This window comes from Mustela erminea, chromosome 5 (assembly GCF_009829155.1).
Source record: "Mustela erminea isolate mMusErm1 chromosome 5, mMusErm1.Pri, whole genome shotgun sequence".
In the NCBI taxonomy this organism is placed as follows: Eukaryota; Metazoa; Chordata; class Mammalia; order Carnivora; family Mustelidae; genus Mustela; species Mustela erminea.
This window is the reverse complement of record NC_045618.1, coordinates 119,554,487-119,577,870: the sequence shown is the minus strand read 5'-3', so window position 1 is coordinate 119,577,870 and position 23,384 is coordinate 119,554,487. Positions and strand designations below refer to the sequence as shown.

The 23,384-nt window shown below is 48.2% G+C and overlaps 1 protein-coding gene and 1 long non-coding RNA gene across 11 annotated transcripts in view; both read right to left on the bottom strand.

The window, feature by feature from the left end:
• Nucleotides 1–23,384, bottom strand: part of FOXN3 (forkhead box N3) — a 394,050-nt gene that overhangs the window by 193,582 nt on the left and 177,084 nt on the right. The gene's annotated exons all lie outside the window — the stretch shown is intronic.
• Nucleotides 10,649–23,378, bottom strand: LOC116591642. Its single transcript, XR_004286087.1, has 2 exons — nt 20,605–23,378; nt 10,649–11,013 (listed from the first exon to the last, which is right to left on the bottom strand). It is a non-coding gene; the product is annotated as an uncharacterized LOC116591642 (long non-coding RNA).

Here is a 23,384-nt window from a genome sequence, read left to right as displayed (position 1 = left end):
CAGGTGGCCTTTCTCTGGTGTGTCTGTGTCAGGAGATCTCACTCCCTCTCTTCCTCTTACAAAGCCATCAATTCTCCAGGACTAGGATCACACCCTCATGACCTCACTTAACCTTCACTACTTGCTAAAAGCTCTATCAACCACACACACACTCGGGTGAGGGCTTCCACATCTGAATTTAGGGGGACACAATTCAGTCTATAGCACCAATACAGGGGAAATGACCACCAGTGTAACAGTCACTGAACGTCTACTATATCCCAGAAGTTGTGCCATCATTCTATCATTTCATCTTTATTTTTTTTTTAAGATTTTATTTATTTGACAGACAAAGATCACAAGTTGGCAGAGAGAGAGGAAGGGAAGCAGGCTCCCCGCCGAGCAGAAAGACCGACGCGGGGCTCGATCCCAGGACCCTGGGATCATGACCTGAGCCGAAGGCAGAGGCTTCGGCTGAGCCACCCAGGCGACCCCATTTCATCTTTAAACAACCATGCGAGCAAGGCCTTATTATTTTCCCATCACTTAGTAGGACATGAAACTCATTGACAGTAATGAACTTGCCGAAGGACACGCAGCTAACATACGGTCGAAGATTCATTCCCAAGCTTTGGATTCCAACCTCCATGCTCCTAAAAAGCATCAGCACTGCTCCTGACTTCGTTAGATGACAGACTCTGTTATAAAATTTATTATAAACTGCATGGACAGACTATAAATGCCAAGGGCCAAAGAAATGAATAAGGTCATGAGAAGATGCCATTAAGGAGACGGGATTTAAGCAGAGTGCCCAGCAAAGAGCTGGGTCAGGGTAGACAGGAGGGAGGCGGGGAGGGGTCCAAGTAAAAACAGCATGAGCAGTAGAGCGCGGCTGGCCAGCTCTGTAGAGCAGGGCAGGGACCCACCTGCCTCCGGGGTGGGCATGCGCAGAGGGCATGCGCAGAGAACAACGTGACAAAGCTACCAGAGGATGAAGTCCTCTGAGTCTTCTGAAAAGTCTAGAAATCAGGGAGGAGATGGGAACTTACTTCCATGGAGGGCAGCCACCAGGAAGGCCACCTGAGAAGAGGATACAGAGGTACAGTGCTTGGGGTACAGGGGACAGAGCCTGGAGATGGAAAAAGGTGGTGCACCTGCAACTCAGGGATGGAAGGGGCGGGGCCCCAAGCAAGGCGTTGGGGGGAGGGTCCAGAAGGCCTGCTGCTCAGCCTGCTCTCAGTAAACTGGGGGGCCAAGGAGATGAGGAATCAAAGGCAAGTGCCAGGTTCAGCACCTCGGGGACCAGGAGAATGAGGGTGCCACGCTCACATTCAGCTGGTCTTCAGGAGCCCCCGTACGAGGCACTGTCTGATATTCTGAAGAGGAGACAGACGGTAAATAAGCAACAGGTGAATGTATTAACACACTTGGGGCTAAGTGCTCCTGGGGGAAAGTCCTGAAGGAGCTCGGCAGGAGAGCTTACAGAAGACCTCTTGGAAGAGGAAACTGGAAGTGGGTGGATAAGAAGGTGCCAGGTGAATGAGAAGCAGAAAAATAAAAAATGAGATGCCTCAGAGGGTGACAGCAAAAGCTCCGGGGCGGCGGTGAGGATAGGGAACCAGACGGGATAAAGCAGGATGCCTTCCAGACAGGAGGGACACGGCTCTAAGGGCCGCCCACCAGTACCAGCCGAGCACGGGCCGGGCACTGCTTGGCCATGCCAGGCAGCATCCTCTGAGGGAGCCTGGGGAAGTAGGGGAGTCCAAAGTCAGGTGATCCTGAAACAGAAAACCCTGGGACACCAGCTACCTGAGGCTCAGGGGAGGGGACCCAGGCAACACCAGGAGAGCTAACCAGCAGAGCAACGTGCATCTGGAAAGGCTCTGGGGGGCGCAGAACCACAGCCCAACGGGGGCCTCACCAGATCTGTCTGGGCTTTCACAGCAATCCTTTCTCCCCCACCTGTGAGGCTTTCCAGAAAAATGGGCTTTGCAAGTAACATGTAGGAAAGTTAAAAACTCATGTTACAACGTTCACCTCACTGGCATACGGCAGTGTTCCTTCTCAGAGCGCTTAGACCACATGGGAGCAGAGAAGCTCCTGGAGACCTCGCCTTTCAGACTCAAGCATCCACAACGCACTGGTCCGGTGGCAGCCCGGCGCACGTGCCCTCACTTTTCTTCTTTCTTCCCCTTACTCGCGCACCCCCATCGCACACCCAGAGGTTCACGGCACATGACTTCCTGCTCTTTTTCAGGGGGTGTGTTGAGAATTAGGCTCTTCAGAATTCTTATTACTAACTTTCTTAACTTTTACTTTTCATTTTTATAAAACAAGGGCAAAGTACTGAAACAATCCAAAGGATCGCAGGAAAAGCCATGCCATAAAGACAAAAACGAAAACCTATAGCAACTGATGTGTTAGCTGGCGGGTCCGTGGGATAGTTAAAAGCATTCGCTTGTCGATGATGATGTGGAGAAAGCCAAATTTAGCACCCCAAAGGTGGGCTGAAGCTGTCAGTATAGCAAGCCCCCCCCGCCGAAGGTATCACCGAAATGACCCAGGCTGGTCATGGCTATAGAAAGGACACCTGTCCTTTGTCCCAAGGCAGAGGACTGGACTTAAGGAATAATAAGCTTCTTCTCGACACAATCTTATGAAACAAAGGCTTTTTTTCAGTTTTGTAAACCATCCTAAATTCTGCACTGGGAATGTTTTCAGCCATATGTCTCAACAGCAATATATATTTTTTAAAAGTAAGGAAAACTGTTACTTTAAGAAAATGATAAAGCCGTGAAATCCACTAATATATTTTTCAATCAGGAGACTATGTTCAGGGATTTTCTCTAAGCTGCTTTTTTTTTAAAAAAGAGGAAATCCCAACCCACAGAGCAGACAATTTGCTTTTTCTTCAAACTGACAAGCAGTATCATTTTTGTATTAGATACTAGAGAATTCTTATTATTGAATGTGCCTTTACTCTGGGTGTCGACTGGGGGGGGAGCCCAGAAAATAAAATACAAGGTATTACAGAAAATAAAAATGGTGCAAGGAAGCTCCAAAGTAACTGAATTCACTCTATGACCCAAATCTCAGGAAACCCTTCGGAAGTCCCTGCCAACCCCCGGCAATGTTGTGGGAGACGCCACACCTATGTGAGGGGGACGTTCTCTGAGGCAGAGCCCATATTTATACTTAGTCCTGTTCCTCAAGAGGCCCTGCCCTTGTCACTGAGGAAAGAAGGTCACTGACAAAAGAAAAGCTCAGAGCTTCAGCACAGAGGAGCTGATGAAGCTCTGAGGAGGCGGCATCTCCAGAAAGTTCTCTTGCCAGCTGCTAGATGGCACGGTCCAGCCCGCCACGCGCCAGAGATGAAGTGGACTGGTGTGAGGGAACGGCATGTACTTATTTGTATTTGGTCTCCCAGGGCCAATTACGAAGGGTGAGAACTCTGGAGGAGGGAATCACCTTGACCCTGAGAAGCAGCCTGACCGCCCATCGGCAGCCCCGGACTGACCTCAACTCTCAAGGGCGGCGAGCAGGTCCCCCTCCTTGAAAAGCAGCCAGGTTTAAAGGGCATGACTGTGGCTCAGAAATTAAAATGTTGTGACACTGGGCAAATTGAAGACACTCGACAAAAGCGCCTTCAGATGCTTGGTAGAGCTGAGGTCACACAAACACTGAGTCATCCGGAACAAAGTAGCCAATACACTAATAATTCTAAAGGGATTCTGATGCAGAATTATTCAGTCAGGCCCTCCGCCTCTGAACCAAGAACTCAACTGATGTGAGCATTCACAGTTGTGCAAACTGAGTCGCGTGACTTTGTGTTTCAAGCAAAGGGTTTGCTGCTGAAGAACGTGTTACTCCCTCCAGAAAAGAATCGCCTTGAACTTCCAAGTTCAAGGTTTACAGAGGCCCTGAATAAGAATGGCTGAGCAGGAATGGTACCTGGTTGTACCAATTCACGCTGAGCACCAGGCAGCGAGAACGAGTTTATTACTCTACAGGATCAGCGCATCCAAGACCCTGCTACGGACATGGAAGCCAAGGGGGTGGGTCCCTGAGACACAGGCCTGGTGCAGGACAGAGCCCAGGGCAGGGGGCTTAGCACCTGAGGACCAGGACAGGACCAAACCAGGCCTGTAAACACCTCAAACTCAGAGTAGAGAGGAGTGAGTCAAGAAAGCCAATGCCATCAGGAAGAATGCCTTCCGAACAACACGTCAGGTTTTGAGAAGATGGGATGAGTCATGAGTTTAAAACAGGAGGACATGGGGGCACCCGGCTGGCTTGGAGGGAGGAGCATGTGACTCTTGATCTCAAGGGCTAGGAGTTCGAGCCCCACGCTGGGTGTAGTAATTACTTAGGTAATCAAATAAAAACTTTAAAAATAAGATAAAATAGGAGGGTGTGTGCTTTAAGATTTTCAAATAAACCTAGAAAAGCTAATAGGCACCTGGGTGGCTCAGTCACTTAAACATCTGCCTCACGCTCACTCAGGTTCTGGGACCGAACCCCACATCGGGCTCTCGGCTCAGCAGGAAGTCTGCTTCTCCCTCTCACTCTCCCTCTGAGCTCTCCCCCAAATAAATAAAGTCTTAAATTTTTAAAAAAGCTAGAAAAGCTAAATCCTCCTCCTGCTCCATCACCCCACACTAACCTCTACCTGAGAGAGACAGTGAGAACGGTGGTTTTTTTGTTTTTATTTTTTTAAATAAAATGCTTTCACTAAGAAGAAAAGGAGTATGCTGACCCTTACTACAAATCACTTCTGATAAAGAAAAGCAAGTTCAAGGGCACAACCAATAAGCTCCTGCCCCAGAATAATGGGACCCATTTGGGACCTGTGGTCTCTGCCCCTGCGCTCTTTGTCTGCGGCGTGTGCAGCAAACACAACCGACACCCTACAGAGCCTCCCCACTCTGTTGAGATCTGTGCTCTCCTCACTGGCCACCTAAAACTGAAGAGGAAAACAAGCCACTTGCCCCCGAATGTGGCTGCGTCCTTAATGTGAACAAGGTTAAGGTTTCAAATGTACTTGAAAAGGCCGTTATGGCTGAGAGAAGTTCTAAGCCCTGGAGACATGGCTTCTGGAGCCCCCAGAGGGTGGCCACACACTTCCCAGAGCTCGTTGGCCTCCTCTGTAGGAGGACTCAGCCCTGTTGTGTAATTTCTAAGCACGTGCCGCCGGCTGCTACCCTTTGTCCCCAGCGCAGGTGGAAATTCATCACTGCTTCTTTTCATTGCTGTGTTCGTGTCCACGGCCGCTAGAAAAAAGCGCCACTAACTGGTGGCTTAGAACAACAGAACTTTATTCTCTCCCCGTTCTGGCCTGAAGACCACCATCCAGGAGTCAGTCAGCAGAGCCTGTTCCTTCTGGAAGTTCTGAAAGAGGATGTGTTCCATCCGTCTCTCCAAGCTTCTGCTGGGTGACAGCAATGCCCGAGTTTCTTGGCTTGTAGACACGTCCCTCTAACCTCCGCTTCCGTCTCTCCTGAATGCAGGTCTGTGCCTCTTCTCCTTTTCTTACAAGGACATCAGTTATACTGAATTAAGGCCCATCCTAACCCAGTAATGCCCTCATCTTGACTTGAGTACAAGATCTTATTTTCCAAAAAGGCTACATTCATAGGTACCACGGACTGGAGCTCCAACCCGCCTTTTTTGAGAAACTCCTCAGCCTCCAGTGCTTGTTTAGACCAGCAAATGCTGGGTTACCGTGAGAAATCCAACAACGACACCATGTGCATGAGCTGCCGTTTCTGAACAGATGATCTGCAAAGCTTTGCACCATCTCCCAAGTCTGGAGGGTGAGCGTGGCCCTCCACCAGACACAGCTAGGTGACAGCCACGAACACAGCCCCCGCCCCCCAAACCTGGGGTAAACCTCAGCACCAGGCTATACAAATAGCTCAAAGTGAGAAAACCCGGCATTTTACACAGGAGGGAAAAGAAAGACCAACTAGGATTGCGTTTCATGAGAGTCAATCACTGTTCAGAAAATAACCATCTGGCAATAAATGACACCTGCATGGACAGCAGGCCTGTCCAGAGAGAGGCAGGAGTGACTCAGTTACTACAATGGGTGGGTGGGTGGGGGGGTTTCAGAGGTACCACTCCTCTGGAGCAGGAACGTGAGGAGGAGAGATGACCCTGGTCACAGGTGCCCTTCACAGCCTCTGACTTCACTAAATGCATTCTGATAAAGGGGACATCATCATCAAAAGAAATGTACAGACACACCAGAGAGAGAGAGAGAGAGAAATGCACAAGGGAAAGAAAGAAACCAAGAGCCCACTGTGGACACGGTGGCCGAAAAGATCTGGCCAGATGCCTGCGTGTGCCAAGGGCGCCCGGTGGCCATGCACGGTCCAGAATCCCACTCCCACAGGAATAGGATACTTGGAGCTACCGTCCCCCAATCCTGGGGTGTCAGGAGCGCTGGGAGAATGGTGACAAGAGGTTGGGGCCAACCGCTGGCTGGGACATGCAGGGGAGGGCAAGAGACACGGCGAGGCCCCAGGGAGGCACGAGATCCAACTTAAGCCCAGCTACCGAGCCCCGTCCACGCTGACTGCATACATCTTAACTGTGGCACAAGATCACACATGTGCCAGCGCCACTGTCCCAAGCAGAAGAGGCCGCCTGCAGAATGAGCGGTGTGAGGGTGGGCCTCCAGGTGCGCACCTTCCCCGGCACTTGGGAAATCCCACATGTACACTTGTTCTGCACGGCGGGGTGAGCTGCCGCTCCCAGCCCCTGCGCTTCAGGTGGCAATGTTCTTCCGCAGCCCACCACAGGGACCCTGGCGAGTCCTCCTCGGCCATGAGTTGAGCTGGGGAGCCAGGGATCAAAGCCAACTCAGCTCCCACGTGAATTACTGGAGAAACACACTGCATAAGCATCGTGGGTCCACATGACAAGGTCTCCTGGACAGGGTGGGGAAATCGAAGATTCAGAGAGATGCAGGTACTGGTCCCAGTCCAGGCTAGTGACCAAGTCTGCTCTAGAACCCAGGAACCCTGTGCCTCTACTTCAGTGCTCCGTGCACTTGCCAAGCTCTCTATAAAGCCTCTCTGCGTGACCGAAACCCTGCTCTTCGAGTCCTACAAAAACCAAGAGGCAGTCGCAGCCTCGCCTTCCCTCCCACAGCACCTTGAACAGACATCCTAGGCCGTGCTGGACTATCTCCTTTACGCTCCTCACTGCAATCATCCTCGTTTTCCTGCTGCCTAGCACAACGCCTGTCGACAAGCATGAAATCAACATGTGTTAAGTGAATGACTTGTAAGGAAGTTATAAGGCACCATACAGAAGTGGTATCATTACCTCATTCCTTATTAATATTATTTAAGAGAAACAACACCCCTAGATATAAACTGATCTGTAAGAAGTGGGGAAAGCGTTTGACGTAAGTCAAGGGGCGCCTGGGTGGCTCAATGGTTGAAATGTCCGCCTCTCGGTTTGGGCTCAGTTCATGATCTCAGGGTTGTGGGATCCGGCCTCTCATTGGGATCCCCACTCAGTGGGGAGTCTGCTTTAAGAGTCTTTCCCTCTGCCCCTTTCCCCACTCGTGCATGGGGCATGCTAAGATAAATAAATCTTAAAAAAAAAAAAAAAAAAAACAGAGATAGTGAATATAGAGTTAATCAGGACATATCTTCAAGTAAAAAATGTTGCAACAGTCCTCTGACTACACTGGTCAGCGCTTCTTGATAATTTGCATTCCCTACACATAACACCCGTATTAACAAACAGGACCAGGTCTTTTGCTCACCAGGAAGGATCTGTGTGGATTTCATCGATGGTCAGAATGTGAATTAGCAGGTAATGCAAAACAGTGTCCACAGACTCATTCAAAAACTAAAATTCAAGGATAGTCCAAGTAGTTAATGAAACAAAATATGTGATAGCTTTGAGCATTATTTTCAAAGGTCATGAACAGAAAATGATACATCATTTATTTTAAAAACTCAGTACACTCAGTGACTCAAAGTAAGACACATGAAGGAAAATAAACCCCGTGTAAAGGGCACAAGTTCACGTCCATTTCCAATTAATGGGCATCTCAAGGCCTCAGGGACGCAGTGAGATAATGCAGAGAGGAGCATCGGACAAGAAAAGGCTTGGCCCTGGGCTCTTCACCCAGAGAGACGGGTTTTCGGCACGTCACTTGCACTGTCTGGACCTCAGACTCTTCTGTAAACCAACGTGGCCTTCTAGGATCCCAGGGAAGAGATCTCTAAGGTCCAAGGAACACCGACAGGTAAGAAAATCTGTCGTGCTTGCATTCACTCTCACGGAAGTGACACACTATCGGATGTTATGTACAACTCAGTGAACTTCCTAGGGCGAGGGGCAATTCCGTCATATGGCTTGAACCACCTCTTTCTCTCCCACCTGTAGAACACTCCTTGGTCAGGACATTCGACGCAAAGGCTCTCTTCCTTTCATTAATTCTTGACAAGAGGGTGGTAGTGATGTCCACAACGCTGGCCACTGAAGGCAGCCGGAGGCAGTTAATCGGGCAAACCCAGTCTTACAGTGAATGGAGAAACCATTAGAAAGCGGTACTCTTCCTAATTAGAGAAAGCTACTCACGCAGGGGACACAAACCTTATTATAACAGTAAATACTCAAGTATTTCCAAAAAGCTGACCCTACATTTATCATAAACACTTGAACTGGTGGCTGACGGTTCATCCATTCTCTCGTAAGGGATTTCAAGGGGACTTAGCCCATGGCAGGCAACATGCTGGCCCCCAGAGATGCCAAAATGGGTAACACGTGATCCCTGCTCTGCATCTCAGGGTGGGGAGGGAAGGGAGAGGGGAACCATACCATCAAGTAGGAGGCAAAGTGAAGAACAAAAACCACAACGGGAAGGGGTGGTCGGGAAGGTTTTGCAGAGATGGAGCTGACCAGGGTCACCCAAGTGGAGAACGCGGCGTCCGGAGGAGAAAAAAGGAGGAAGAGTATTTTGGGCAGAGAGAACAGAATGCACAAGTGACGGTCAGCATTAGAGCACATGGCCTTTGGAGGAACGGGGAGTCCTGGGATATGGTGAAAAGACTGGAACATCAGAATAATGATGGAGAAGGGGATGAAAGGGAAAAGAGCTTCCTTTAAATGGTGAGGGGGAGAGAAGAGGAAGGAGCACAGATCAAAAAGAGATTTAAGAGACACATCAAGGAAATGCCACATGTGGACCTGCTTTGGATTCTAATTTGAGTAAACCACTGCTGAATCCTTTTTTTTTTAAACAATCAGGTAAATTCTAAAATGGACTGGATTTTAGGGGACAGTAAAGAATCACAGTAACTTGTTTTTAGGAGTGATAATGGTTTTGTAGGGTGTGTGTGTGTGTGTGTGTGTGTGTTCTCATCATGTATTAGAGATGCATTCTGAAATATTTGAAGCCATCACAATATAATTTGGTGCCTGGGATTTGCTTTAAAATAATCCAGCCAGCAAGGGGGTGCCTGGGCGACTTAGTCTGCTTCAGGATTCTTTCCCTGTGCCCCTTACCCCACTCACGTGTGTGCTCTCTCCCTCTCAAATAAATCTTTAAAAAATTAAATCAAATTAAATTAAATTAAACTGCTAGAGCAGAGAGGGTGGGAAGGGCCAAGGGGAGAAAGGATGGAACAAGATGGGGCCCCCGTGAATAATACATATGTTGTGTCAACTCCCACGAGAACCACACTGGACTTTGAAGTCCATTATGATACAGTCCTGAAATCACCCATAATAAAAAAAAAAAAAGTATTAAAAAGGCAGACCTCATAAACCCTGCTGAAGGGTTTGAACTAGGTCCTCTAAACCTTGCTTTCAAATTTCAGGGTAAAACAGAATCATCTGGGGGAGCTTGTGTAAATGCCGATTCCCAGGCAGCAGTACCACAGGTTCTCGGTGGGGCTAAGGCCCAGAAATCTGCATTTCTAATAAACATTCTAGATTATTCTAAAGCTGGTGGTCAGAGCCACACTTTGAGACAAACCACTGGAGGTAACAGGAACCACCCAAGGGCTGGGAGAGAATTCGAGTCTGGGTACTGAAGCCTCTGGCAGCACTCTAGCAGATGGACTTCAGGAGGGACAGTGGAGATCAGAGAGAACAGGAGAGCCGAGGGCCTAATCAAGAGATCTTTGTAACCGATTGGGTTTGAGAGTCAAGAAGAGGGAAGCATCAGGGGTGACCCCAAGGTGTCCTCCAAGGACCCAGCGCTGCTTCTCTGTGCCCCCCCCCCGCGTACACAGCACCTAGTGCAATGTCCTCCACATTCTAAGAACTCAGTGTGGTTAAACAAACAAAAGAATGAGTAAAATCACCTACTCGGCCGAACTAAAAGATTAGCATTACTGTGCTTCCCTGTAACACCGGAGGGGAAAAGACATCAGCATCTCAAGCAGAAGGGGGTAACAATCTATCTCAACATCAGAAAATGACCAGATCCACAGGGTCCTGCTGAGGGGTGGGTCATTCGTCTTCTTCCTCTACTCACTGCCTGAATTCCAGAAGGGTCAAGACATAAATCCAAGCAGTGACAAATAAATAAAAGCAATGGTCAAAACCAACAAATAAAAGCAATAGTCAGCAAAAATAGGATCCACTAAATAAAAATGAGAGTCAAACAGTTAAAATGAAAATGAGTTGCAGATTGGGTTTTTTTTTTTTTTAAATAAAAGTCTGGTCCACGTTAGTTGAGTCTATAGAAAATCATTCTGGGACTGCTGTGGCCTCCTGCATGGAGAACAGGGCTGTTGTGCAAACCTCTGGGCTCCTGCTTCGTACCTGTGTTTCTGTGGTGCCCATGCTCAGAAATGTCTGAGGGCTCCCTACTGCCTTCAGAGCAGAGGCTCGATTCCCGGCTGTGGCTCCCAAGAACCCCACGGTCCAGCCCAAACTACCTTCCTCTCTGTCCTACAGGAGCCCTCTGAGAAAGGAAAAGGAAGAAGAATCTTGGTTTCAACATCTGGGTCATGTCATCTCAGCAAGCCATGGAATCTTTCTGAGCCTCAGTTTCTCCACCTGTAAAAAGAACCTAATATTGACTTTGCAGTTGCTGGAAAGCTGTAAGTTCATAGATACAAATGCCTCACGCAATTCCAAACAGCGCCCCATAAGCTCTGTGAAAATATCAGTTCCCATTTTGCACACTCGGCTTCACGCATATGACTTCCCATTCTATTCCCCAGGCTGCCCGCTCCCCCCTGACCATGGCAAGCTAACCCTGCTGACTCATGACCTCCTCTCTCCTTGCCAACTACCCCTGTTGTCCTGGTTTTCCTGAAGGGTCCAGCTAATGAAATTCTGTGCCGTCCCCAGGAGTCCCACTATGGTTCCACTTCCCATTAGGCATCATTTTTCTCCTTTGGATTTCCAAACCATGTAATCTTGGCCATTGGTCAATCCTTTGGTAAATGGCAAATGCCACTTTTAATCTTTCTGGTCTCTTTTTATCTTTGCCCAGTCCACGACACCAAAGTTTGGTAATCTCTCTGTATTGTCTCTGCCAGTCCCTGCACAGAGTAATTACGTTTTTTCCCCATGTTGGGATGACATGGGCCGGTTAGCAAGAACCATTACCCAATCTCTTGATCTTGAAAATCTGGACAACTTGTGTTGGATAGCTGACATTTATTCCTGTCTAGAACAGGGGGCTAGAGTTCATAATTTTGGGTAATCACTCAACCCTGTGATTATAGGCAATTTGAGGGCAGCTGGCAGGAAGAAGTGGCCACCAAAGAAAAACTTTGCTAGTTTGGGAAATGCCAGCTCCAAATCTATGGAAACAAAATGCAAGGAAGATGAAGTCATCACAGCAATGATAAAGAATCAGAAAGGAGACTTGGATGGTCCCAGTATTCACTGGTATATTAGTCTCCAACACCTGGGGACAGGTGCCCTGAGGAGACACAAAGGGAAAAAGAATATAAAACACTCAAAAGCTCCTCTTATTTTTATTTTCATTACTGAAATGTTTTTGAAAGACCAAAGGTTTCCAAATTTTTTTGTGGCAGGCAGGTTTCCAGCCCTGACCCCAGCCCACATGAAGGAGCATCCCAGCAGATGCCGGGATCCAGAAAACCCTGCCCTTGTTTCGACCAGACCTGAGCATCTAGCCCAGGATGACCAAGTCTGTGTGTCTGGAACTATGAGAGAGACACTGCACAGAAATGATGGGGCTGATGTCTCTGGGCACGGCGACCACCACGTCGAGGGGGCTGGCTCCCAAGTTTCCATCGCAGTAAGCCCTCAACAGCCACACAGAGGAAGCTAGACTGCAAAGAAGAAACTGGAACCCACAGAAAGGTGGGGATGAGCATCCCCGAGGAACCACTGAGGGACGACGGACCCAGGACGTGTTTTTTTGTGCCTCACCATCTGCCCGGTGGGACTGATTATTCTATCTTTGGGACAAACACTCTTTTACAGATGCCAGCCTGGGTGGCTTTCCTTTCCTTGCAACCAAACTACAACATTCTCCTTTAAGAGAAACTAAATAAATTCCACCGGGAAATCCCTCTTATAATCTATTTCAACTGACAGCAGCTACTTCTGTCTGATTTATTACCTCAGTAAGCCTTCCTTCTGGTGGAGGGGAGGGGCTGCGATCTCTTTTAAAGCAGAAGGGATCTTACACTGGCAGGGCTGGCGTGTGCAGCCCTACATTACAGTGCCCTACTCGATGCATCTAAACTAGTTTGGTCAGCTTCTCCATTCCCTGGAAGCTGGGGAGCTACCACATCAGCAACTCTGTTGCTAAGGCAACTGCTTACTTTCCATATCAACTGCAAACTCGTTGCTATGGAAACACATATACAAGAAAAATTCCTCTCTCCAGCCAGGGACCAGATGGCAGGGAACTCAGGGAAGTCATGGGTTAGGGGGCTTTGCTAAATGGGGTGTTTACTAGAGTGCATTTCTCTCCCCATCTCCGAGGCACCACCAGCCCGGAGCACAATTAGAAATTACCATCTCGTTACAAAAAGCAAAGGTTTGTTTTCTGCCTGCAAAACTACAGGCAGGAACTATAATAACTACAGGTAAGTTGTTTTTGAAATAATTCTGAATTTTTCCCTCTAAATATGAACTTCTTTTGTTTTTATTCCCCATGCTGAAGATACCCTAAAATGAATTCTCTAGTCAAACGGTAATGGAAATGTAATTTTTAGTAAGAACTGAAACAGAGGTTTGATTTTTCCTTTCTGATGGAGAGATAATCCAGAAATCCTCTTTAGTTCCCACCAACTAAGTGCTAATGTGTCCCAGATTTATACCTCTGCTCTGACTTCTCTGCTGAGCTTGAAACTCACATATCAAAGCTCCAAACTGATAGCTCCGCTCAGATGTTCAAAAGCCACCTCAAATTTAACATGGTCAAAACAGAATTTCTGCTCTGTCCGCCATCTGACTTCCCAACGCTCATCTGCCCACAACCCCTCATCTGCAAACCCCAACTCTGGTCTAAGCCAGCACCATTTCTTGTCATCTCTAACCACCACTGGAACCAGCCCAGATACATGCTTCTCTCCCTGATGTGCCTTTAAAACGTCTCATTCTCCCTCTTTAATGTGCTTTCTACTAGCCTTCTTTCTTTTCCTTGGACATTTCAAGCTGTTGCTACCTCAGGGCCTCTGCACCTGCTGTGCTCTCTGTTCCAATCTTTGCAGCACCCCTATTGCCATTTAAAGCATGGCCCGAAAGCACCTCCAGGAAGCCTCCTGCTCTCCTCCCCACCCCTCTCCAGCAAATTACCCTGTTGTATCTTCATTGCGTGTATCACTATCTGATCTCTTACCCAGGCGTCCATGTATGGACCTACTATTTAACATGGACATCGCCCTCCCCTTCTTCCCGCCCTATGGATAGTCTAGAACAGATGGGTAATTAACTATAACAGGTTACCGCTATAGCCTAGGCACCCAAACTGTGCTTGGCACTCCCCATGTATGTGTGGCATGAATGATCACTGCTAAAAATGCTTCTAAAAGGACGAAGCTACTTTTTTGGCAAATGCTGAATCTATTTTTACTTTGCAAACTAAGGCTTCTGCAGGGTCTCGGAATCAAGGCTACGAACACAGGTTCTCCCTTTTCATGATGGCATCTTTGGAAGACACTGAAAGAATTGAGCATTCCATGCGGTATTCTCAGAATACTGCGCGGGGCGCAGCTCTGGGCCACACTGCTGTACTCTGATTTCAGGAGACCCCGGATGCTTCCCCCCACCCCCACGAGAGCCATGATGAGAGTAGCGCTCATGTGACTTGGCCTTTTTTTTTTTTTCCTCCTAAAAACAAAGTGTACAAACGTCCTGCTAGCTGACTGTTTTCTGTCTAGTGACATTAGTTAAATCACTTCTCGGTCCTGCCCCTAGAGGAGTACAGACACAGCCTCTGAGAGGCATTTCACAGAACCCCAGCAAATGGAAGACAAGCCTGAACTTGAACCCACCGGGCACAGAGCGGAACTCCACCTATCCTGTGGGGACAAGAGGACGAGACCAAGGGGTCACTGGAGAGCGTCTCCCCCGGGAAGCAGCACAATCTCTCCGCCTGTATTGACTGGTCTCCTGCTGAGTTCACACACCCGTGAGCGCGTGTACACACACACATCAAAGACTTCATCCCGTTCTTGGAATGCTCTGTAACCTCACACGGCAAACTGGCAGGTTATTATTGAAAAAACAACTTTACAGTGCTATCTTCAACCATACATTTCCTTGCTTTTCTTATCATACTTGGCACAGACTACATCTTCACCTCTATCAAGCTATTGCTTTTGAAAATATTAAATGCAATTTAACCAGAATATCTTGAAGCAAAACCTTGGTTAACTGCCATGTTTTAAACAAAAAAAAAAATGGGTCAGCGTCTCTGCTTTAGTTAAGTTACCAGAGCAATTTAAAGTTTCCCCCTTGCTGTCCTAGCTTCCCCACCGACACCTTACTCTTACTTACATAACCTCCCTGACCACCCGTCTCTCTCCTTCCTCTTCCCTGACACTGTTCCAACACGTCCCTTGAGTCCAGCAACATTCATCTCCTCTAGACCCCAGTGACAGAAAATCCCACGCTTGCTTAGCAACACAAGCAACGTTTTATTTGGGACTGCAGTGGGCCCAGCCACAAGACTACCTTTCTTAGCCTGTTTTGCAGTCATGTGACCAGAGGACAGCCAATGAGATGAAAGCAGACCGTGGGGTTTCCAAAAAAGCTCCTTAAAACCGCTAACTCAGAGGTGCCTGGATGGCTAGTTGGTTAAGCGAGTGCCTTCGGCTCAGGTCATGACCCCAGGATCCTGGGATTAAGCCCCACATCTGGCTCCCTCCTCAGTGGGGAGCCTGCTACTCCGCCTGCTCGTATTCTCTCTGTCAAATAAATAAATAAAAATTAAAAAAAAAAAAACAAACTGCTACATCATTGGGACCCCCACCTTGGGTCCTTCCCTGCATACCCCTTCCTACTTCCTACATGGAAACATGCTAGCTGATGCCACCTCCAACCACGAGAAGCCTCTGAGAATGGAAACCAGCACTGACCAAGAACAGCAGAGCAGAGAGATGGGATGTGTGTCTCTGCCCAGCTCCTCAAGACTTATTCTATGTGGCAGACTAATCCCCTTGTAGTGTGTTTAATTCACTGTTGCTTGAATTTTCTAGAATAGTCAAACCTCATCCTACCTTATCCATCCTTGGAGGTCCCGTGCTCATTCCCACACCAGAAGAATGCTTCCTATATTTAGTCGAGTGCTTCCCCCCCATGAAGAGTACCTACATGACCCATTTTGGGGAAGAGAAGCTTTCTGACCTCAAACGACACCTGTCACCTCACTAACCTGGCACGCTTCCCATACCTGTGCTGGTTTCTTCTTCATTTTTTATTATGGCTCCTATTTCCCTGCAATCAAGCTCCCAAAAGGCAAGAACCAGATCTCGCTTTTTAACTTAACCTTTCATGTTACCAAATAATTCTACTGAACAAACTAATAAGGAGAGGACCCTGGTTTCTCTGAAATCACAGGTAAAGAGACACTGACGACCTACTAACACGGAGGTCCTCCACGGAACCATCTGGGAAGTTCTGACAGTAACTTCAGGCCCATGTTAAACCAAATGCAGCCAAAAGATTAACCCTCACAGGGCTACACAGATGTATTCACTGAGACAAGCGGCAAATACTAAAAGTGACAAGAGTGGGGATTGGGAATAAGGTACTTTAAGGTGACCATAAAACCAAAATTCATAAACAAAAGACCTGCCTAATAAACCACAGTATTAGCAAAACACTACATTAGCCTTTTAAAAATACACAGTCATCTGTTTCAAGTGCAAAAATGTCCACTGGGAAGATGGGGAATTTTCTATAAAATCTAAGACCTGCCATCATCTTGCCAAAACTTAACAGCATTAAGATGACCAAGGGCTCTGAAAGAGAGAGACGATGGATTAATCCAAACAACCCATCATTATTTATGAAAGAAGCAAAACCTATGACTTTCAAATAGGAGGTCAGTGCGCCAACTTCCCATATTATTTACTGCAGAGAATTATCCTGCAGCGAAAGTGATTTCAAAGGGAAATCCCAAAGCCTCTTCAGCTCAACGGGGGGAGGTTCTGAGAGCAATTTCTTGTTGCTTGGATATCCAGGCAGTGCTTCAAAGAAGATGCACCCCATACACCTACCAGGTACCAGGTAGCCCTACCAAAGAAAACACGACATTTTTTGAACCATTCATGGGGAGAGCTACTGACCACCAGTGGGGCCCTCGAGTCCAGAAGAACCAAGCTTTCCAGAAGACTTGTAGGGCTCCTTAGCGAGGTCAGTAACAGCCATCACTATGGGAGGACCTGAGAAAACAGTGTATTTTTGAAACAGAAGGGCCAGAAAGGAATGATGGGAGAAACAGGAAACATAAGCAAAAGGAGGGGACAGGGAGGAAGGACGGGCTTCTGCTGGTAAGTTCCAGGAGCCAGGAGGAAAGGGGGTTGGGGGGGCTCACTGGACCACCAGCCGCACATTCAACTCTGCATCCTTCCAGCACTTGGTGTACTGAGTAGAGTAGGAACGGACAATAACGGATATTTTAAGAAGTCTTTTGAACGAGCGAATGAGCAGACAATGAACAGCCGGCAAGATTGGGACAACAGAAATGCATTCCCCCCACCCCCGCCAATGCATCTAGTATCTGGAAGAATCAGAAAAAAGCAGAGCGCTGGGATCGGTGGGAGAACGTGGCCAAGGATGGTACGGGCTTCTTGGAATGACCGGATGCTGGTACGAAACGCTCCCTATTCCAGGGCTGGCGACAAGGGGTTCTATTTACTTCAGGCGCTGGGACGCCATGAAAAGGTTTCAACCTTCTAAGGCAACAAAGTCTACGTTTAGCACGGACAAGAAAAAGCCACGTGCTGGGCAGTATGCACTGGTGAGCAAGAGGCAGCCCATAGGAAGAAACTTTCATTTTCCGCCTGTCCCCCGATTCCACATTACCCTGATTTTTAGGACCTTCCCCACCAAAACCAGACTACGGAGTCCTTCCAAGGGCATCCCTTACCCAAAATAAAAGAAGTCATCTCTTCTTCCTAAAAGCACCATCACTGGAACGGGTACACTGACTAGCATCACGGCAACGGGAAAGGCTCCTGATACGGCGCTGACACTACCAAAGTGGGGGGCAGATTAGAGGCAACAGTGCATATGGGGGTGTCCCGCCACGTCAGAGATCATTTTCCAATCTGCCTTTGAGAAAAAAATCTCATCTACGTGGATGGAGAAGCGCAACATAAGGGACCTGGCAACTGGAAGGGAGAGCTTGTGTGAACAGTGTCTGTGCACAGAGAAGGGACCCTGGACTTGCAAGGGCCAGATGAGTGGAGGGGACCTGGAAGGGATCCTGGAAGCAGGAAGTCGAGAGGGCAGTGGTAGGCTTCGTACAGATGCCACATCTCTCTTCCCATTTGCTGACCACGACAGAATCTGGCCCCATCTCAACAGCACAAAAAGATTCTCTGTGTTTCTTTCTCCACCCTGCACCCCCAAAGTAAATTCTGGGTTTACTGGTGTTATTTTAGTTCCCTATAGGTCATGTTCATAGACTATTTTGAGGAAGAATGGAGAGATCACCGGCAACAGCCTGTCTACCTAGTGTATTCGAGCACCCAGGTTAGTTTAAGCGGAAGGCCCTCCAAACCTGGACGGAGGGAAGGTGAGTTCCCATTCTCCCACTTACCCGCTTTGTGACCTCCGGGGAGTTCCTTAACCGCTCTGAGCTTAACCCCTCACCTATCTGAAGAAGGAAAATAGGACCCACCTCACAGGACTGTAGTGAGGAAGTGGGATATGGCATATGGAGGGTTCAAAGAAGGGGTTTCCATATTGTGTCTGTTACTGTTATTACAAAATACACGTGGCTTTTCCCTTCTCCTGAGTCGGAGGTTCCATTTGTTCATCCGCTTTTTATCGAATGAACAAAATCTTGGGATCCTCCAGGAATACGCAACATGCAGAGTCACAGGGCACGCGGTCAATAATTTCAGGCTGTCTGCAGAGCCTCTGATCTCCAAAGACCCCAGTGAAGAAGGCTGGCCATTACAAATTCCTGCTTCCGCGTGAGAGCCGAGACAGCTTAGCACCAGCATCAAAGCTAGAACCAGGTAGCCTGGCTTCTAATCCACTCCTCTTTCAACCAAGACAATAAGCTAAAACTGTATTTAAAGCACTCAGCCCAGGGGGCATGTGGCTGGCTAAGTAGGAAAAAAGCATGCGACTCTGACTCTCGAGGTTGTGGGTTCCAGCCTCCTGCTGCAAACAGAGAATACTAAAAAATAATAATAATAATAATAAAATAAATAATAAAAAAAAACCCAGCTCTGGATATAATAAACATACCTTTTATTTATTTATTTGGCAGACAGAGATCAGAAGCAGGCAGAGAGGCAGGCAGAGAGACAGGGGGAAGCAGGCTCGCCGCTGAGCAGAGAGCCCAATGCGGGGCTTGATCCCAGGACCCTGAGATCATGACCTGAGCCGAAGGCAGAGGCTTTAACCCACTGAGCCACCCAGGCGCCCCAACATACTTTTTAAAAATATATTTATTTATTTATTTATTTAACAGAGAGAGACACAGCAAGAGAGGGAGCACAAGTAGGGGGGAGTGGGAGAGGGAGAAGCAGGCTTCCCGCTGAGCAGGAGCCAGATGCGGGGCTTAATCCCAGCATCCTGGGATCATGAACCTGGCCGAAGGTAGACGCTTAAGAACTGACCCACCCAGGCATCCCAATAAATATACTTTTGTACAGTGTTTCCTTGGTAAACCCTCTTGCAACAACATTTTTCATTAAACTAGTAAGAAGTAAAGAGAAGGCACAGAAATAGAAACACACATACCCAAGCGGTTATAATTCAGTCTGTAAAAGGGAATGGCACTTTACTTCTCCTTTACAAGTACTCAGAGAGGTTAGCAGGGGCTCATCTTACAGTCTTAACCAAGATCTGTATTTATGGGGTATAAAACTTAATTCTCAGACTTTGAAACTCTCCTGTGATTGATTCAGGCAAAGGTCCAGCCACTGCTGGTGGGGAACTCTGCACAGGTGCAAACAGCCAACCCCGCGTGGGCCCACAGCTGACACTCGGCATCCCCAGCAGGGGCCACCAGCCTTCCTCACGTGAGAACAAGGGAGAATGGTCTATAAAGCATTTTGGGGGGGTGGGGGGGCCAAACTTGATCCAGCCTTACTTCCATTTCACAGAAATACAAGGGGATAAAAGAACATGCTAAATGAAATTGCCATGAAGCCACCGGAAGCTGGGCCACTCCAGAGCACAATGGATGGGTCCCTAATGAGGAAGGGCACTGGAAAGGGGAGCGGCCGAGGCTGCTGTCCAGGAAAACAGACGCCAGGCACCTAACAGCCAACTGCACAGCATAAACCACGTTTGGATCCCAATTCAATCAAACATTCTATAAATCCTCAGAGATCTCTAAATATGGATCTGATATTAGGTGAGACCAAGGAAGTGTTTGCTTGGTTCAGGGAGATGCCGGAATTGAGCTGATGTAAAACCTGGCGATTTTTCTTCTGCACACGGTAGGTAAAAGAACATGGGGGGGAAAAAAAAAATAAAAGTTAAAAAAAAAAACAAAAAAAAAAGGACTTGAGATCTGGATCTGCTTCGAAGCTTGTGAACTCTCGAGCTGGTTGTGGGCAACGGGGGTGAGAGGGAGTCATCACGCTACTCTCTCCATGTGTGTCTGAATTTCTCTAGGATTACAAAAAAAAAAAAATTCTATCTTTCACAATCCCTTTTAAGTCTTTATGTATCCAAGTCTTATAAGAGTAAAATGTAGAGGCACCTGGGTGGCTCAGTTGTTAAGTATCTGCCATCAACTCAGGTCATGATCCCAGGGTTCTGGGATCAAGCCCCACATCGGGTGCTCTGCTCGGCAGGAAGCCTGCTTCTCCCTCTCCCACTCTCTCTCCCACTCCCCCGGCTTGTGTTCCTTCTCTTGCTGTCTCTATCAAATAAATAAAATCTTAAAAAAAAAAAAAGAGAGAGAGAGAGAGAGAAGAGAGAGAGAAATGGAAGCAAAACTGTCTATTCTCCCCGACTTACTCATTCATGAGATGTTCCCGATGAAATCTCAGCTTTGGAAAGAACCCAAGAGGGCATGTAGTTCAGGGAGTCTCAAATCTGGCTGCAAGTCAGAAACACCCATAGAGCTTATCAGAACCACCAATCCGTCCCCAACCCACCTCAAACCGACTGAATGAGCATCTCCAGGGCGGGAGCCAGAAATGCTCATGGCGCGGTGCCGCAGGGGTTGCTGGTGCAGTCTTGGAAGATCCCTCTCCCACATCCCAGGCAGGCAGGTATCCAGCAGGGGACGTGTTCCAAGCCCGCAAGGATAAGGACCACACCGGATCCTGCAATCTCAGTTATACTGAGCTTAAAACTGTGTTCCACACTTTCAGAAGAAAAAAAAGAATTTGTCTACAATGTGCAAGCCTTCCGTTCTCCCCCTTCAACGAACACATATTTCTCACCAACATTCGGGGGCACTTGGTCGCTGCACAGTGGCCCAACCTCAATGTGGAAGCTACCAGCAAGTAAAATCCCCCGGGGCGGGGGGAGAAAAACAAGCTTACCTGTACAGCCAAAGAGGCTTTCACTGAGCAAAGTGTCAGGGAGAATGCCTTCCCCTTTACTGAGCTAGCCAGAGGAGAAACCCCAAATGGAGGGGCCAGCACGGGCACCCTGGAAAGCGGTGGGAGTAACCCAAGAAAGGAGGAGAAACGGAGGAAAACTCACACTCTGGGCTCTATTCTCGTAAAATCACAAACAATGGGAACAACCTCCCAACGACAACACTGACTGGCATCCGATAAGAAACACGTCAATACAGGTCGGCACAGCTAGGAATCCGGAACCCCACATTTCCTAAGATTAACAATCTCAAATCCATAAAGCCATTCCCCTTCCACAGGACAACCGTCACCCCTGGAAAAATGGACTCCCAGAGCGGGGGCTGGGGGCACACAAGGGGGAGATGGCACTCCAGCCTATGTGCCTTCACTCACACACACACCCCGCCCAACACACCTGTCACTCGGGGGAGGGAGGGCTCCGTCCGAGTCTCACTGCACACTGCGGAGCTGCTTTGTTGAATGGCTCTGAGTGAGCTTTTGCTCAGTTACTTTTCTGTGTGCTGGCTTCGGGCAAACACGGAGCCAGGCGGGCGGTGACACGCAGGACAGGTTCGTGCCAAACTGAACGTGCTGTTCGCCGCCTTCTCAGGGACATGCGACTCTGGGGGACCTGGACAGCATTTTCTTCACTGTCTTCTCATCCTGGAGTTGCTTTCTAAGATTTTCCCCTCCTAACCATAAAGACCCAGCTATACAGAAATGTTTAATAGCATGGACTTGGATCTTGACGGGGCTGCGGTGAACCCTCTTTAAGTTCAAAGAAGAATGGTAAAGCAGTCAACAGACCAAGTACGAGGTCGGTCTCCGTGTGCCCCTTCGGCGAGGTGGAGGGAAGGATAGAGAGCAGTGGACACGCAGGGACAGCGGCAGCGCCCCACAAATGTCACACTTAGTGAAAAATACGGACGTGCGGTCTATTTGCATGTGCACACCAGACCCAGGCATCGCCTGGCCCAGCAGTCAAAGGCAAAGCTCCTGAGTGTCCACATCTTTGCCGGTGTTCCCAAGCAAGCCCCCTCCTCAAACCCTGCATGCCCACTCCCCATCTTGAACATAAACTCCAGGGGAACAGCATTTGCAGAAAAACGTGTCCCAGCTGCAGCAAGGAGAAATATGGCGTCACCCCTTCTTGATTCATACTCTTCCACGCCCAAGACGAGCAGAGTTTTCTCCAGCTTAGATTTTACTGCAAACAGGACCATGTTTCTGGAGAAGGAAAGGCCCCAACACTGCACAGCCAGTGGACCCACAGCCGAACTTCAAAAAGGGGCAAAAGCAGATCTCCAGCTATACACTGAAATGTCACTACCATGAAAACCCAGGCTGAAACATACAGGAATAATGTGACAACTCTGGGGCCAGAACATTTCCCAGCTTACGTCCCAAATGCAGCTGTTACCTTTTCAGAACTCCAAAGTCAGACCGCAGCTCTGCGTTCCAGCCCTGTCAACCCTCTCTCTACTGTTCCTACCATGATATTACAGACACTCTCTCGCTTCAGCAGACCAGGAAACCTGGACTAAGACCGTACAGTCAAAAGTCAATCTCTTGGAAGCCCATCTCTAAAGGGAACTTGACCCCGATTTTTCATACCCGTTGTTTTGAAGTTACCACTTACGTGTACGCCAATTTTATCGGAGTCCCCTCGGCAATCCACGTCTTTGTCCGGTATGGGAGTGTACTGTTTGGCCACCTCCAATGCCCATTACTGTCCATTTATTCTAGAATCCTGGAGAGGCTGCCCCTCTCCAAGTTAACACTTAGAAAAGAAATGTCATTTTTCTCTTGTCCCAGGTGGCAATTTTCCTCCAATGTATACATACATACCCCACGGTTAATGGCTGTCCTTGGAACATGGACCTGTGTCCGTACTGCAAAGCCAAAGGGACCCATCCACATTGAGCGATGATCCCAAGAACCAATCAAGTATGCGAACCACCGTTTTGTGATTATGTTCAGATACCACAGTGGGAAACCCTCAATCCAGCATGAACACCAGAAACACCGTCCAATGACCATGTTGAAGGCAAAGGACGTTCTCTGCCACCAAATGAATGAAATAAAATTACTCAATTATAACTGCGCCCTTCGGTGTAGTGAATTTACATCCCTCGACATTGTTTTTTCATGGGGAGAAAGGGCACATTTTTAAAAAAGAAAAACTTGAGTTCCAGACCCAAAGAGCTT